This window comes from Drosophila mauritiana, unplaced genomic scaffold (genome assembly GCF_004382145.1).
Source record: "Drosophila mauritiana strain mau12 unplaced genomic scaffold, ASM438214v1 U_253, whole genome shotgun sequence".
Lineage (NCBI taxonomy): Eukaryota > Metazoa > Arthropoda > Insecta > Diptera > Drosophilidae > Drosophila > Drosophila mauritiana.
Window position 1 is genome coordinate 10,426 of NW_022881388.1, and position 17,015 is coordinate 27,440.

At 41.0% G+C, this 17,015-nt stretch overlaps 2 non-coding genes and 1 pseudogene across 2 annotated transcripts; all 3 read left to right on the forward strand.

Moving 5' to 3' along the window:
- Positions 1–2,139: 2,139 nt before the first annotated feature.
- LOC117149588 lies at positions 2,140–4,134 on the forward strand. The gene has a single exon (XR_004460395.1). It is a non-coding gene; the product is annotated as a small subunit ribosomal RNA (ribosomal RNA).
- Positions 4,135–4,820: 686 nt separating this feature from the next.
- Positions 4,821–4,999, forward strand: LOC117149587. The gene has a single exon (XR_004460394.1). It is a non-coding gene; the product is annotated as a 5.8S ribosomal RNA (ribosomal RNA).
- A 395-nt stretch (positions 5,000–5,394) lies between these two features.
- Positions 5,395–14,735, forward strand: LOC117149589 (annotated as a pseudogene).
- Positions 14,736–17,015: the final 2,280 nt, after the last annotated feature.

Sequence of the window (17,015 nt, forward strand, 5' to 3'; positions counted from 1 at the left end):
CGACCGGAATTACGACAGAGGGTTCAAAAACTACTATAGGTAGGCAGTGGTTGCCGACCTCTCATATTGTTCAAAACTTATGTATTCATATGATTTTGGCAATTATATGAGTAAATTAAATAATATACATATGAAAATTATTAATTATTATATGTATAGGGGAAAAAATGCTGAAATATTCCCACATTCTCTTAGTATTATAGAGAAAAGCCATTATAGTGAGAGGGTATAGTAGTGTAAACGACCGGAATTACGACAGAGGGTTCAAAAACTACTATAGGTAGGCAGTGGTTGCCGACCTCTCATATTGTTCAAAACTTATGTATTCATATGATTTTGGCAATAATATGAGTAAATTAAATAATATACATATGAAAATGATTAATTATTATATGTATAAGGGAAAAAATGCTGAAAATATCCCACATTCTCTTAGTATTATAGAGAAAAGCCATTATAGTGAGAGGGTATAGTAGTGTAAACGACCGGAATTACGACAGAGGGTTCAAAAACTACTATAGGTAGGCAGTGGTTGCCGACCTCTCATATTGTTCAAAACTTATGTATTCATATGATTTTGGCAATAATATGAGTAAATTAAATAATATACATATGAAAATGATTAATTATTATATGTATAAGGGAAAAAATGCTGAAAATATCCCACATTCTCTTAGTATTATAGAGAAAAGCCATTATAGTGAGAGGGTATAGTAGTGTAAACGACCGGAATTACGACAGAGGGTTCAAAAACTACTATAGGTAGGCAGTGGTTGCCGACCTCTCATATTGTTCAAAACTTATGTATTCATATGATTTTGGCAATAATATGAGTAAATTAAATAATATACATATGAAAATGATTAATTATTATATGTATAAGGGAAAAAATGCTGAAAATATCCCACATTCTCTTAGTATTATAGAGAAAAGCCATTATAGTGAGAGGGTATAGTAGTGTAAACGACCGGAATTACGACAGAGGGTTCAAAAACTACTATAGGTAGGCAGTGGTTGCCGACCTCTCATATTGTTCAAAACTTATGTATTCATATGATTTTGGCAATAATATGAGTAAATTAAATAATATACATATGAAAATGATTAATTATTATATGTATAAGGGAAAAAATAATCATATTATATATGAATAATGGAAAAAAAATGAAATGTTCCTATAATCTCTTAATATATAAGAGAATAGCCCGTATGTTGGGTGGCAAACGGAATTGAAAATACCCGCTTTGAGGACAGCGGGTTCAAAAACTACTATAGGTAGGCAGTGGTTGCCGACCTCCCGCATTATTCGAAATATTTATTTCGGATTATGTTTATATTGGTTACATACAATAAAGTATATTATTATCCGTACAAATTTGTTTCTCAGTTCTATAGAACACGGGACTTGGCTCCGCGGATAATAGGAATATACGCTTTATAGATAATATCGTTGAAACAAAAGTCAAGTTTCTATTATATATAGAATAACAAATCGTTTCCATATATTATCGTTAATTTTTGGAGGCAGGCAAATATTAATTTATTACCTGCCGTATAGTTGGATTATTATATCGTTACGGTATAATACAAATATGGATTCTTATGAAAGAAATATAAAATTATATATTAAATGTGGAAATATTATCATATGCGCTTGGTTTTATGTTATATATTACCAGAGATATATATGAAAAGAGATAAATTTTAAATTTATCTTCAAAATGCAAATGATTTAACTTAATATTTATATTGGTTAAACAAAAATTGTACATGTGTGGATACAATAATTATGTATGTTGGAAATAAAATGATATTTTATAATGAAATATGTATGTATAAAAAGATAAAATTATAGAAATATATATATTACAATAATTAGATGAAATTCTTGTTATATTGGTAAAACAAGTATAAATTAAAAATGAAAATATGGATTACGAATGCTATATAAAAATGGCCGTAATCGAATGGATTTTTTTACTTATATATTTAAAATTTTACCCAAAGGCGAATATTGAATTTTATTCAATATAATAAAAATCATGGAATTATATAAAGTGAAAATCTATATATCTATATATCTATTATATTGCTTATTTCGATTCAAAATATATGAATGGAATATGAAGGAAAAACATTATTCTGGTTGATCCTGCCAGTAGTTATATGCTTGTCTCAAAGATTAAGCCATGCATGTCTAAGTACACACGAATTAAAAGTGAAACCGCAAAAGGCTCATTATATCAGTTATGGTTCCTTAGATCGTTAACAGTTACTTGGATAACTGTGGTAATTCTAGAGCTAATACATGCAATTAAAACATGAACCTTATGGGACATGTGCTTTTATTAGGCTAAAACCAAGCGATCGCAAGATCGTTATATTGGTTGAACTCTAGATAACATGCAGATCGTATGGTCTTGTACCGACGACAGATCTTTCAAATGTCTGCCCTATCAACTTTTGATGGTAGTATCTAGGACTACCATGGTTGCAACGGGTAACGGGGAATCAGGGTTCGATTCCGGAGAGGGAGCCTGAGAAACGGCTACCACATCTAAGGAAGGCAGCAGGCGCGTAAATTACCCACTCCCAGCTCGGGGAGGTAGTGACGAAAAATAACAATACAGGACTCATATCCGAGGCCCTGTAATTGGAATGAGTACACTTTAAATCCTTTAACAAGGACCAATTGGAGGGCAAGTCTGGTGCCAGCAGCCGCGGTAATTCCAGCTCCAATAGCGTATATTAAAGTTGTTGCGGTTAAAACGTTCGTAGTTGAACTTGTGCTTCATACGGGTAGTACAACTTACAATTGTGGTTAGTACTATACCTTTATGTATGTAAGCGTATTACCGGTGGAGTTCTTATATGTGATTAAATACTTGTATTTTTTCATATGTTCCTCCTATTTAAAAACCTGCACTAGTGCTCTTAAACGAGTGTTATTGTGGGCCGGTACTATTACTTTGAACAAATTAGAGTGCTTAAAGCAGGCTTCAAATGCCTGAATATTCTGTGCATGGGATAATGAAATAAGACCTCTGTTCTGCTTTCATTGGTTTTCAGATCAAGAGGTAATGATTAATAGAAGCAGTTTGGGGGCATTAGTATTACGACGCGAGAGGTGAAATTCTTGGACCGTCGTAAGACTAACTTAAGCGAAAGCATTTGCCAAAGATGTTTTCATTAATCAAGAACGAAAGTTAGAGGTTCGAAGGCGATCAGATACCGCCCTAGTTCTAACCATAAACGATGCCAGCTAGCAATTGGGTGTAGCTACTTTTATGGCTCTCTCAGTCGCTTCCCGGGAAACCAAAGCTTTTGGGCTCCGGGGGAAGTATGGTTGCAAAGCTGAAACTTAAAGGAATTGACGGAAGGGCACCACCAGGAGTGGAGCCTGCGGCTTAATTTGACTCAACACGGGAAAACTTACCAGGTCCGAACATAAGTGTGTAAGACAGATTGATAGCTCTTTCTCGAATCTATGGGTGGTGGTGCATGGCCGTTCTTAGTTCGTGGAGTGATTTGTCTGGTTAATTCCGATAACGAACGAGACTCAAATATATTAAATAGATATCTTCAGGATTATGGTGCTGAAGCTTATGTAGCCTTCATTCATGGTGGCAGTAAAATGTTTATTGTGTTTGAATGTGTTTATGTAAGTGGAGCCGTACCTGTTGGTTTGTCCCATTATAAGGACACTAGCTTCTTAAATGGACAAATTGCGTCTAGCAATAATGAGATTGAGCAATAACAGGTCTGTGATGCCCTTAGATGTCCTGGGCTGCACGCGCGCTACAATGAAAGTATCAACGTGTATTTCCTAGACCGAGAGGTCCGGGTAAACCGCTGAACCACTTTCATGCTTGGGATTGTGAACTGAAACTGTTCACATGAACTTGGAATTCCCAGTAAGTGTGAGTCATTAACTCGCATTGATTACGTCCCTGCCCTTTGTACACACCGCCCGTCGCTACTACCGATTGAATTATTTAGTGAGGTCTCCGGACGTGATCACTGTGACGCCTTGCGTGTTACGGTTGTTTCGCAAAAGTTGACCGAACTTGATTATTTAGAGGAAGTAAAAGTCGTAACAAGGTTTCCGTAGGTGAACCTGCGGAAGGATCATTATTGTATAATATCCTTATCGTTAATAAACATTTGTTATAATACAAATAAATACAATTTACCAAAATAAAAATATTACAAAATGATTCCACGGAATCAAAAGTTAAAGTCAAAATAAAATGAAGATGGCTTTTATTTTATATGTGGGGCTTGGCAACCTCATAAAAAGACTTTAACATTATTAATGTTGTTGTGCGTATTTGTGGCAGTACCTACTACAACAATGGCGTTTCCTATAAAAACAAATTCTCGAAAATGGAAATCGAAGAAACTGAACAAAATTTGAAAGTAGAAGTCGAATTAAAATTAAAATAATTTTGAATGTGGTATTCAAAATAAGTGTGTGTGTATATGGACCATAATATACACGCGTTGCGAATATGTATTGTTCATCTATGTTATGAGCATACGTTGGCTAATGCAACAACCTAAAATATACAATGTTTGTACCTGTCATCCATCAGGTTAATGTTTTATATAAATTTTGCAGTATGTGTCACCCAAAATAGCAAACCATAACCAGATTTTTATGATACATAATGCTTATATGAAACTAAGACATATCGCAACATTTATTTTTAGGTATAAAAATAAATTTATTGAAGGAATTGATATATGCCAGTAAAATGGTGTATTTTTAATTTCTTTCAATAAAAACAATATTGATATTATATAAAAATGAATTATAAAACTCTAAGCGGTGGATCACTCGGCTCATGGGTCGATGAAGAACGCAGCAAACTGTGCGTCATCGTGTGAACTGCAGGACACATGAACATCGACATTTTGAACGCATATCGCAGTCCATGCTGTTATGTACTTTAATTAATTTTATAGTGCTGCTTGGACTACATATGGTTGAGGGTTGTAAGACTATGCTAATTAAGTTGTTTATAAATTTTTTATAAGCATATGGTATATTATTGGATTAAATAATGATTTTATTCATAATATTAAAAAAGAAATGAAAAACATTATCTCACATTTGAATGTGAAAAACGAAGAGAAATATTTTCTTTTTCAATCAAATAATACTGAGAAATGTCTAGCATAAAAAATTGAAATATTTTTCATCTAGAATTGTCTCTTATTAATGATTCGGAAAAAGAAAAATCTTGGTTTTGTTATTATTCTTCGTTGGTTCGTTAAATGGATAAAAAATAACTTTGCTTACAAGAACTATTGGAACTATTTATAACGAATTTAATTGATTGTTTTATCATTTATATATAAAGAATTTATGGCAAAAAATAGTTATATATACAACCTCAACTCATATGGGACTACCCCCTGAATTTAAGCATATTAATTAGGGGAGGAAAAGAAACTAACAAGGATTTTCTTAGTAGCGGCGAGCGAAAAGAAAACAGTTCAGCACTAAGTCACTTTGTCTATATGGCAAATGTGAGATGCAGTGTATGGAGCGTCAATATTCTAGTATGAGAAATTAATGATTTAAGTCCTTCTTAAATGAGGCCATTTACCCATAGAGGGTGCCAGGCCCGTATAACGTTAATGATTACTAGATGATGTTTCCAAAGAGTCGTGTTGCTTGATAGTGCAGCACTAAGTGGGTGGTAAACTCCATCTAAAACTAAATATAACCATGAGACCGATAGTAAACAAGTACCGTGAGGGAAAGTTGAAAAGAACTCTGAATAGAGAGTTAAACAGTACGTGAAACTGCTTAGAGGTTAAGCCCGATGAACCTGAATATCCGTTATGGAAAATTCATCATTAAAATTGTAATATTTAAATAATATTATTAAGAATAATGTGCATTTTTTCCATATAAGGACATTGTAATCTATTAGCATATCCCAAATTTATCATAAAATATAACTTATAGTTTATTCCAATTAAATTGCTTGCATTTTAACACAGAATAAATGTTATTAATTTGATAAAGTGCTGATAGATTTATATTATTACAGAGCGTTAATTTTTCGGAATTATATAATGGCATAATTATCATTGATTTTTGTGTTTATTATATGCTCTTGTATGATTAACAATGCGAAAGATTCAGGATACCTTCGGGACCCGTCTTGAAACACGGACCAAGGAGTCTAACATATGTGCAAGTTATTGGGATGTAAACCTAATAGCGTAATTAACTTGACTAATAATGGGATTAGTTTTTTAGCTATTTATAGCTAATTAACACAATCCCGGGGCGTTCTATATAGTTATGTATAATGTATATTTATATTATTTATGCCTCTAACTGGAACGTACCTTGAGCATATATGCTGTGACCCGAAAGATGGTGAACTATACTTGATCAGGTTGAAGTCAGGGGAAACCCTGATGGAAGACCGAAACAGTTCTGACGTGCAAATCGATTGTCAGAATTGAGTATAGGGGCGAAAGACCAATCGAACCATCTAGTAGCTGGTTCCTTCCGAAGTTTCCCTCAGGATAGCTGGTGCATTTTAATATTATATAAAATAATCTTATCTGGTAAAGCGAATGATTAGAGGCCTTAGGGTCGAAACGATCTTAACCTATTCTCAAACTTTAAATGGGTAAGAACCTTAACTTTCTTGATATGAAGTTCAAGGTTATGATATAATGTGCCCAGTGGGCCACTTTTGGTAAGCAGAACTGGCGCTGTGGGATGAACCAAACGTAATGTTACGGTGCCCAAATTAACAACTCATGCAGATACCATGAAAGGCGTTGGTTGCTTAAAACAGCAGGACGGTGATCATGGAAGTCGAAATCCGCTAAGGAGTGTGTAACAACTCACCTGCCGAAGCAACTAGCCCTTAAAATGGATGGCGCTTAAGTTGTATACCTATACATTACCGCTAAAGTAGATGATTTATATTACTTGTGATATAAATTTTGAAACTTTAGTGAGTAGGAAGGTACAATGGTATGCGTAGAAGTGTTTGGCGTAAGCCTGCATGGAGCTGCCATTGGTACAGATCTTGGTGGTAGTAGCAAATAATCGAATGAGACCTTGGAGGACTGAAGTGGAGAAGGGTTTCGTGTGAACAGTGGTTGATCACGAGTTAGTCGGTCCTAAGTTCAAGGCGAAAGCCGAAAATTTTCAAGTAAAACAAAAATGCCTAACTATATAAACAAAGCGAATATAATACACTTGAATAATTTTGAAACGAAAGGGAATACGGTTCCAATTCCGTAACCTGTTGAGTATCCGTTTGTTATTAAATATGGGCCTCGTGCTCATCCTGGCAACAGGAACGACCATAAAGAAGCCGTCGAGAGATATCGGAAGAGTTTTCTTTTCTGTTTTATAGCCGTACTACCATGGAAGTCTTTCGCAGAGAGATATGGTAGATGGGCTAGAAGAGCATGACATATACTGTTGTGTCGATATTTTCTCCTCGGACCTTGAAAATTTATGGTGGGGACACGCAAACTTCTCAACAGGCCGTACCAATATCCGCAGCTGGTCTCCAAGGTGAAGAGTCTCTAGTCGATAGAATAATGTAGGTAAGGGAAGTCGGCAAATTAGATCCGTAACTTCGGGATAAGGATTGGCTCTGAAGATTGAGATAGTCGGGCTTGATTGGGAAACAATAACATGGTTTATGTGCTCGTTCTGGGTAAATAGAGTTTCTAGCATTTATGTTAGTTACTTGTTCCCCGGATAGTTTAGTTACGTAGCCAATTGTGGAACTTTCTTGCTAAAATTTTTAAGAATACTATTTGGGTTAAACCAATTAGTTCTTATCAATTATAACGATTATCAATTAACAATCAATTCAGAACTGGCACGGACTTGGGGAATCCGACTGTCTAATTAAAACAAAGCATTGTGATGGCCCTAGCGGGTGTTGACACAATGTGATTTCTGCCCAGTGCTCTGAATGTCAAAGTGAAGAAATTCAAGTAAGCGCGGGTCAACGGCGGGAGTAACTATGACTCTCTTAAGGTAGCCAAATGCCTCGTCATCTAATTAGTGACGCGCATGAATGGATTAACGACGGACGTGTTTTCGTTGCGCTCGTGTACAGATTGCGAATAACTAAGTTTTCCTTGTTGGAAAGTAATTAAATCGGTGATTTAGTGCTCCGCGGAAGTCGAGTGAAAATTGTCGAGTGTTAAAAACAAGCGGTTTGGAAATTATTAACAATAAACTATTGGAAATTTTCCACTCCGCACGTGCTGCGAGGCGAGCTTACGAGTAAGTTTTTCGAGTAAGCTTTTTGAGCAGCTGTCAAAAGCTTATTGGTGGCAGTCACTGCTAGGGTTTGTGTTAGGGACAGTTTAGTGCTACCAGACGCTACCGATAGGTGGAGCTCTAGAGCATCTACCTTTTGTCACTGAGCAAACGAGCATACGGTTGCTGGCGTCGACGGTAGGAGGAGCCACCATCGGAGTTATGCCGACCGAGAGCGACAGCAGCGCGAGTGCCTTGAGCGGAGTAGTGCCTCGAGGAATCCAACGAGCAGGCGCAGAAGCCATCTGGCCTCTAAGAGCTCGGCGCCGACGCAGGCGAAATTGGTTGCCCTGGCGTCGAATGGAGTGCCAGAACCCGTTGGTGTACTGAGGAGGCGTTTTCGTCGCTGGAGGACGCCCGGGCGGCTACGCCCCTCGCCCCCCCACGCTGCTGCCACCGCTGTTGATCCTACTGCTGCCCCTGCTGCCGACCACACTGCTGCCTCCGCCGTTTCCACTGCTGCTAAAATTGTTGCCACCACTGCCACTGCCGCTACCGCTGCCGCCCGTGCTGGGCAAGCAGCCATGATGGCAGAGCTGTCGGCCACCCAGCGCATGGTGAGAAACAGCTTCCGCAGCCTAGGAGAAGTGGACACGGAAGAGCTCTCGTATGCTATCAGCCGCTACGATGAGCTGGTGCTGGCGTTAATGCTCCGGTGTGGAGAACTGGAGACGCGGCTCGCTATGCCGCCACCGCCGCCGCCGTCGTCGAATCCGTTAAAGAATACGGCCGCCAATGCTCCCCAGATGCCACAGGTTGCACCCATCGCTGCCCCGCGGACCACCAAGGTTCGCGAGACGTGGTCAGCGGTGGTGAAGTGCGACGACCCTGCGCTATCGGGGAAAGCTATAGCGGAAAAGGTGCGAACGATGGTTGCACCCTCCCTCGGAGTCAGAGTACATGAGGTACGTGAGCTCCGTCGAGGTGGTGGTGCGATCATTCGTACTCCTTCAGTTGGAGAGCTGCAGAAGGTGGTAGCATCAAAGAGGTTCGCTGAAGTTGGGCTAAATGTGGCACGGAATGCGGCCGAGAAGCCGAAGGTCGTCGTCTATGACGTCGACACAGCTATCGGCCCTGAGGAATTCATGCAGGAGCTGCATGGAAATAACTTCGACAGCGATATGACTATGTCCCAATTTAAGAAGTCCGTGCACCTGGTGACCAAGGCGTGGTCGGTAACCGACGGCGCCACAGTAAATGTAACGCTAGAGGTAGACGACCGCGCGATGGCGAAGCTTGATGTAGGTCGTGTCTACATCAAGTGGTTCTCATTCCGATGCCGAGCACAGGTCCGCACATACGCCTGCCACAGATGCGTGGGTTTCGACCACAAGGTCAGCGAATGCCGGCAGAAGGACAATGTCTGCCGCCAGTGCGGGCAACAAGGCCACACCGCGGCAAAGTGCCAAAACCCGGTGGACTGCCGGAACTGCCGTCACAGAGGGCAACCCTCGGGGCATTACATGCTCTCGAACGTGTGCCCGATATACGGGGCGTTGCTGGCGAGGGTGCAAGCTAGACATTAATGTTTAGCTTCATCCAAGCGAACTGTGGCCGAGGCAGAGCTGCGACCATCGAGCTCGGAGTCCGACTCAGGAGATCGGAGTCTATGTTCGCGCTGGTGCAGGAGCCGTATCTCGGCGGGGACGGAATGGATGTGCTGCCTGAAGGAATGAGAATTTTCACCGATCGGCGAGGGAAGGCAGCCATCCTAGTAGATCAACAGGAAGCCATCTGTATGCCAGTGGAGACCCTCACCACGGATTATGGCGTATGTCTGGTCGTTAAAGGGAGCTTTGGCTCAATCTTCCTTTGCGCCGCATACTGCCAGTTCGATGCACCTCTGGAACCGTACCTCCGGTACATGGATGCGGTCCTGCTGCAGGCCAGCAGAACCCCCGCAATCCTGGGCCTCGACGCGAATGCAGTGTCCCCCATGTGGCTTAGCAAACTCTCTCGTCATGCCGAGGGGCAAGCTAACTACAGACGGGGTGAGCTGCTGTCAGAGTGGATGCTGGAGGCAAGAGTCGCCGCCCTAAACCAGTCAACAGAGGTGTACACGTTCGATAATCACAGAGCTACTAGCGATATCGACGTGACAATCGTCAATGAGGCAGCATCTATGTGGGCCACATATGAGTGGAGAGTGGACGAGTGGGAATTGAGTGACCACAACATCATTACTGTTGTGGCCGAACCAACTACCGCGCGCGCAGTTGAGAGCATAGCTCCTGTGCCGTCCTGGAACTTCTCCAATGCACGTTGGCGATTGTTCAAGGAGGAAATGGTGAGTAGAGCAGCCGAACTTCCGGAAAACTTCTCAGAGTCGCCGTTGGACCAGCAAGTTTCGACCCTGCGCAGTATAGTACATAATGTATGTGATATTGCGCTGGGAAGAAAGTCAATTCGATCGCCCAACAGGAGAGCACGTTGGTGGACTGCCGACCTCTGCGCTGCAAGGCGCGAAGTCCGGAGACTTCGTCGCCTACTCCAAGATGGAAGGCGTCGTGATGACGGTGCCGCTATAGAGCGTGTAGTGGTCGAGCTGAGGCGGGCCTCAGCAAACTACAAGAAGCTCATTGGGAGGGCGAAAATGGATGACTGGAAACGCTTCGTGGGAGATCATGCCGACGACCCATGGGGGCGCGTCTACAAGATTTGCCGAGGCCGCAGAAAGTGCACGGAGATTGGGTGCCTCCGCGTGAATGGCGAGCTCATCACTGATTGGGGTGACTGTGCACGAGTGCTCCTCCGCAATTTCTTCCCAGTTGCGGAGTCCGAAGCACCGACTGCCATCGCGGAGGAAGTCCCACCGGCCCTCGAAGAATTCGAGGTTGATGCATGTGTTGCCCGGTTGAAGAGCAGGCGCTCTCCCGGCTTGGACGGCATCAATGGCACTATCTGCAAGGCAGTCTGGCGCGCCATACCCGAGCACCTAGCATCGTTGTTTTCCCGATGCATCCGATTAGGATACTTTCCCGCTGAGTGGAAGTGCCCACGAGTTGTCTCGCTGCTCAAAGGGCCAGATAAGGACAAGTGTGAGCCTCCTCATATAGAGGAATATGCTTGCTGCCAGTCTTTGGTAAGGTGCTCGAGGCCATCATGGTGAATCGTGTGAGAGAAGTTCTTCCGGAAGGCTGCAGATGGCAGTTTGGATTTCGCCAAGGACGATGTGTGGAGGATGCTTGGAGACACGTGAAGAGCAGTGTTTGTGCCAGCCCGGCGCAATACGTGCTCGGCACATTCGTGGACTTCAAAGGAGCATTCGACAACGTCGAATGGAGTGCTGCACTCCGCCGACTAGCAGACTTGGGATGCCGGGAGATGGGCTTGTGGCAGAGCTTTTTCTCCGGCCGAGAGCAGTGATCCGAAGCAGTTCCGGTACTGTGGAAGTACCGGTAACTAGAGGCTGCCCGCAGGGGTCAATCAGTGGCCCATTTATCTGGGACATTCTGATGGATGTACTGCTTCAGCGTCTCCAGCCGTATTGCCAGCTGAGTGCATACGCTGATGACTTGCTGCTTCTCGTCGAGGGAAATTCCCGAGCTATGCTAGAGGAAAAAGGAGCACAGCTGATGTCCATCGTAGAAGCGTGGGGAGCGGAAGTTGGCGTTGCCGTCTCGACCAGCAAGACGGTAATAATGCTGCTAAAAGGTGCCTTGAGACGTGCGCCTACGGTGAGGTTTGCTGGAGCGAACCTTCCGTATGTGCGTAGCTGTCGGTACCTTGGCATCACGGTCAGTGAAGGAATGAAATTCCTCACGCACATAGCTTCGCTTCGCCAGCGGATGACCGGAGTCGTTGGAGCATTGGCGCGTGTGCTTCGAGCCGACTGGGGCTTCAGTCCTCGAGCCAGGCGGACCATATATGACGGACTCATGGCACCTTGTGTGCTGTTTGGTGCCCCCGGTATGGTATGACACCGCCGAGCAAGTAGCCGCCCGGAGACGACTAGCCTCCTGCCAGAGGCTAATCCTGCTTGGATGCCTTTCGGTATGCCGAACAGTGTCCACAGTGGCACTGCAGGTACTTGGTGGAGCTCCCCCGCTTGACTTGGCTGCTAAGTTTTTAGCGGTCAAATACAAGCTGAAGCGTGGATACCCGCTGGAGGAGAAACGACTGGCTATATGACGAGGACACTACGTGTCTAAGCTGGAAGCAGAGGAAGACTCGCCTAGAAGAGTGCTTACTGCAGAGTTGGCAGAACAGATGGGATGATGACAGCGAACCAGGACGGGTGACGCATAAATTCATCCCATATGTCACTCTCGCCTATCGGGATCCAAGATTTGGATTCTCGATGAGGACGTCTTACCTGCTGACAGGTCACGGGTCGTTTAACGCATTTTTGCAAGGGAGAGCCCTCAGCGATACCACTGCTTGCGCTTGTGGAGATCCATATGAGGACTGGATGCACATATTGTGCGCTTGCCCCTATATGCAGATTTGCGGAACCTCGATGGACTTGGAGTGCAGCGCCTTGGCGAAAACTGGACCTTCGATAGAATCCTGGAAGATCAACAGAGGACTCAACGGCTGGCAGTGTTTGCGGACGAAGTGTTCCGTAGGAGGAGGGGTGTTTAGCCCAAAACTTCGCCGTGTGGTTAGCGGGCGAGAATACTTCCACAGTCCGCTATTGCTTGTCGTAAGAGGCGACTAATATAGCCATAGGTCCCTCTAACCCTGCTTGTCGGAGCAAAAGGAGGAGGCCCACCGAGCCTCTCTTTCGGTACCACGGGTTGTGCAGCTATCCAAGACTGCACATTGAGGTAGGCCCCCTGGTGGGAGTATCGTGGTGGCTGTGGTGGTACCCATATCGCGGGTAGAGCCTTCGTGTTCGACGTTTGAGTTACGGTGCTAGTTGCGCAAAACTCGGGTGCTGTGACCCAGAGATCAGTAGAGATTTTAGGTAGATCTCGCTCCTCAGCAAGGGGGAGTGCTTGCCCGGCAAGCAAGTACTCGAATTGCTACCGGGTGGTCGCTATGTACATAGCTATAGCTTCTAGTCCGGGACGCTTGTCTGGCGATATCCAGACACATACACCATGTTGATACATGCACCACTTGTGGGTGTTCAGGGTGTCGTGGTTTGTAATCCCTTCAGTGTGGAACACGCCACGTAAAAACAAGTTCGGAGAGATCTGAAAGTCGTCGTCGTTGTCCCTATCTACTATCTAGCGAAACCACAGCCAAGGGAACGGGCTTGGAATAATTAGCGGGGAAAGAAGACCTTTTGAGCTTGACTCTAATCTGGCAGTGTAAGGAGACATAAGAGGTGTAGAATAAGTGGGAGATATTAGACCTCGGTTTGGTATCGTCATGAAATACCACTACTCTATTGTTTCCTTACTTACTTGATTAAATGGAACGTGTATCATTTCCTAGCCATTATACGGATATATTTATTATATCTTATGGTATTGGGTTTTGATGCAGCTTCTTGATCAAAGTATCACGAGTTTGTTATATAATCGCAAACAAATTCTTTAATAAAACGATTGCATTTATGTATTTTTGATTTGAAAATTTGGTATAACTCCAATTACTCAGGTATGATCCAATTCAAGGACATTGCCAGGTAGGGAGTTTTGACTGGGCGGTACATCTCTCAAATAATAACGGAGGTGTCCCAAGGCCAGCTCAGTGCGGACAGAAACCACACATAGAGCAAAAGGGCAAATGCTGACTTGATCTCGGTGTTCAGTACACACAGGGACAGCAAAAGCTCGGCCTATCGATCCTTTTGGTTTAAAGAGTTTTTAACAAGAGTGTCAGAAAAGTTACCATAGGGATAACTGGCTTGTGGCGGCCAAGCGTTCATAGCGACGTCGCTTTGATCCTTCGATGTCGGCTCTTCCTATCATTGTGAAGCAAATTCACCAAGCGTTGGATTGTTCACCCATGCAAGGGAACGTGAGCTGGGTTTAGACCGTCGTGAGACAGGTTAGTTTTACCCTACTAATGACAAAACGTTGTTGCGACAGCATTCCTGCGTTAGTACGAGAGGAACCGCAGGTACGGACCAATGGCACAATACTTGTTCGAGCGAACAGTGGTATGACGCTACGTCCCGTTGGATTATGCCTGAACGCCTCTAAGGTCGTATCCGTGCTGGACTGCAATGATAAATAAGGGGCAATTTGCATTGTATGGCTTCTAAACCATTTAAAGTTTATAATTTATTTATAAACGACAATGGATGTGATGCCAATGTAATTTGTAACATAGTAATTAGGAGGATCTTCGATCAACCTGATGCCGCGCTGTTACATATAAAGCATTATTTAATACCAATGACAAAGCTAGAATCAATTGTAAACGACTTTGTAACAGGCAAGGTGTTGTAAGTGGTTGAGCAGCTTGCCATACTGCGATCCACTGAAGCTTATCCTTGTGCTTGATGATTCGATAAATAAATGATTTTTCCTGTAGCCAACACACCTCGTCATCATTAGTGACGCATATGTATTGTCCCTATCATATAATTTTGATATAAAGATTTAAAGAATTCTATCACGTTGCAAATACCTCGTCATCAATTAGTGACGCATATTATTTCCCTATCATATAATTAATATAAAGACTTTAATGAATTGTGTCAAGTTGCAAACACCTCGTCATCAATTTAGTGACGCATATTGATATTGTCCCTATCATATAATTTTTGATATAAAGACTTAAAGAATTTATCAAGTGCCAATACCTCGTCATCAATTTGTGACGCATATGATATTGTCCTATCATATAATTAATATAAAACTTAATGATGTGTCAAGTTGCCAAACACCTCGTCATCAATTTAGTGACGCATATGATATTGTCCCTATCATATAATTTTTGATATAAAACTTTAAAGAATTATATCAAGTTGCCAAATACCTCGTCATCAATTTAGTGACGCATATGATATTGTCCTATCATATAATATATAAAGACTTTAATGAATTGTGTCAAGTTGCCAAACACCTCGTCATCAATTTAGTGACGCATATGATATTGTCCCTATCATATAATTTTTGATATAAAAAACTTTAAAGAATTGTATCAAGTTGCCAAATACCTCGTCATCAATTTAGTGACGCATATGATATTGTCCCTATCATATAATTAATATAAAGACTTTAATGAATTGTGTCAAGTTGCCAAACACCTCGTCATCAATTTAGTGACGCATATGATATTGTCCCTATCATATAATTTTTGATATAAAAACTTTAAAGAATTGTATCAAGTTGCCAAATACCTCGTCATCAATTTAGTGACGCATATGATATTGTCCCTATCATATAATTAATATAAAGACTTTAATGAATTGTGTCAAGTTGCCAAACACCTCGTCATCAATTTAGTGACGCATATGATATTGTCCCTATCATATAATATTTGATATAAAGACTTTAAAGAATTATATCAAGTTGCCAAATACCTCGTCATCAATTTAGTGACGCATATGATATTGTCTCTATCATATAATTAATATAAAGACTTTTAATGAATTGTGTCAAGTTGCCAAACACCTCGTCATCAATTTAGTGACGCATATGATATTGTCCCTATCATATAATTTTTGATATAAAGACTTTAAAGAATTCTATTCAAGTTGCCAAATACCTCGTCATCAATTTAGTGACGCATATGATATTGTCTCTATCATATAATTAATATAAAGACTTTAATGATTGTGTCACGTTGCCAAACACCTCGTCATCAATTTAGTGACGCATATGATATTGTCCCTATCATATAATAATATAAAGACTTTTTAAAAGAATTGTATCAAGTTGCCCAAACACCTTCGTCATCAAACTACTATATTATGGTTGCGCCGACCTCTCATATTGTATTCTCTTATGTCTTCATAGGATTTTGGCAATTATACGAGTAAATTAAATAATATACATATGAAAATGATTAATTATTATATGTATAAGGGAAAAAATGCTGAAATATTCCCATATTATCTTAGTATTATAGAGGAAAGACCGTTGCCGACCTCTGATATTGTTCAAAACTTATGTATTTATATGATTTTGGCAATTATATGAGTAAATTAAATAATATACATATAAAATGATTAAATATTATATGTATAAATGTATAAAGGAAAAAATGATGAAATATTCCCACATTATCTTAGTATTATAGAGGAAAGACCGTTGCTGACCTCTGATATTGTTCAAAACTTATGTATTTATATGATTTTGGCAATAATATGAGTAAATTAAATAATATACATATGAAAATGATTAATTATTATATGTATAAATGTATAAGGGAAAAATGCTGAAAATATTCCCATATTATCTTAGTATTATAGAGGAAAGACCGTTGCTGACCTCTGATATTGTTCAAAACTTATGTATTTATATGATTTTGGCAATTATATGAGTAAATTAAAATAATATACATATGAAAATTATTAATTATTATATGTATAGGGAAAAAAATGCTGAAAATATCCCACATTCTCTTAGTATTATAGAGAAAAGCCATTATAGTGAGAGGGTATAGTAGTGTAAACGACCGGAATTACGACAGAGGGTTCAAAAACTACTATAGGTAGGCAGTGGTTGCCGACCTCTCATATTGTTCAAAACTTATGTATTCATATGATTTTGGCAATTATATGAGTAAATTAAATAATATACATATGAAAATGATTAATTATTATATGTATAAGGGAAAAAAT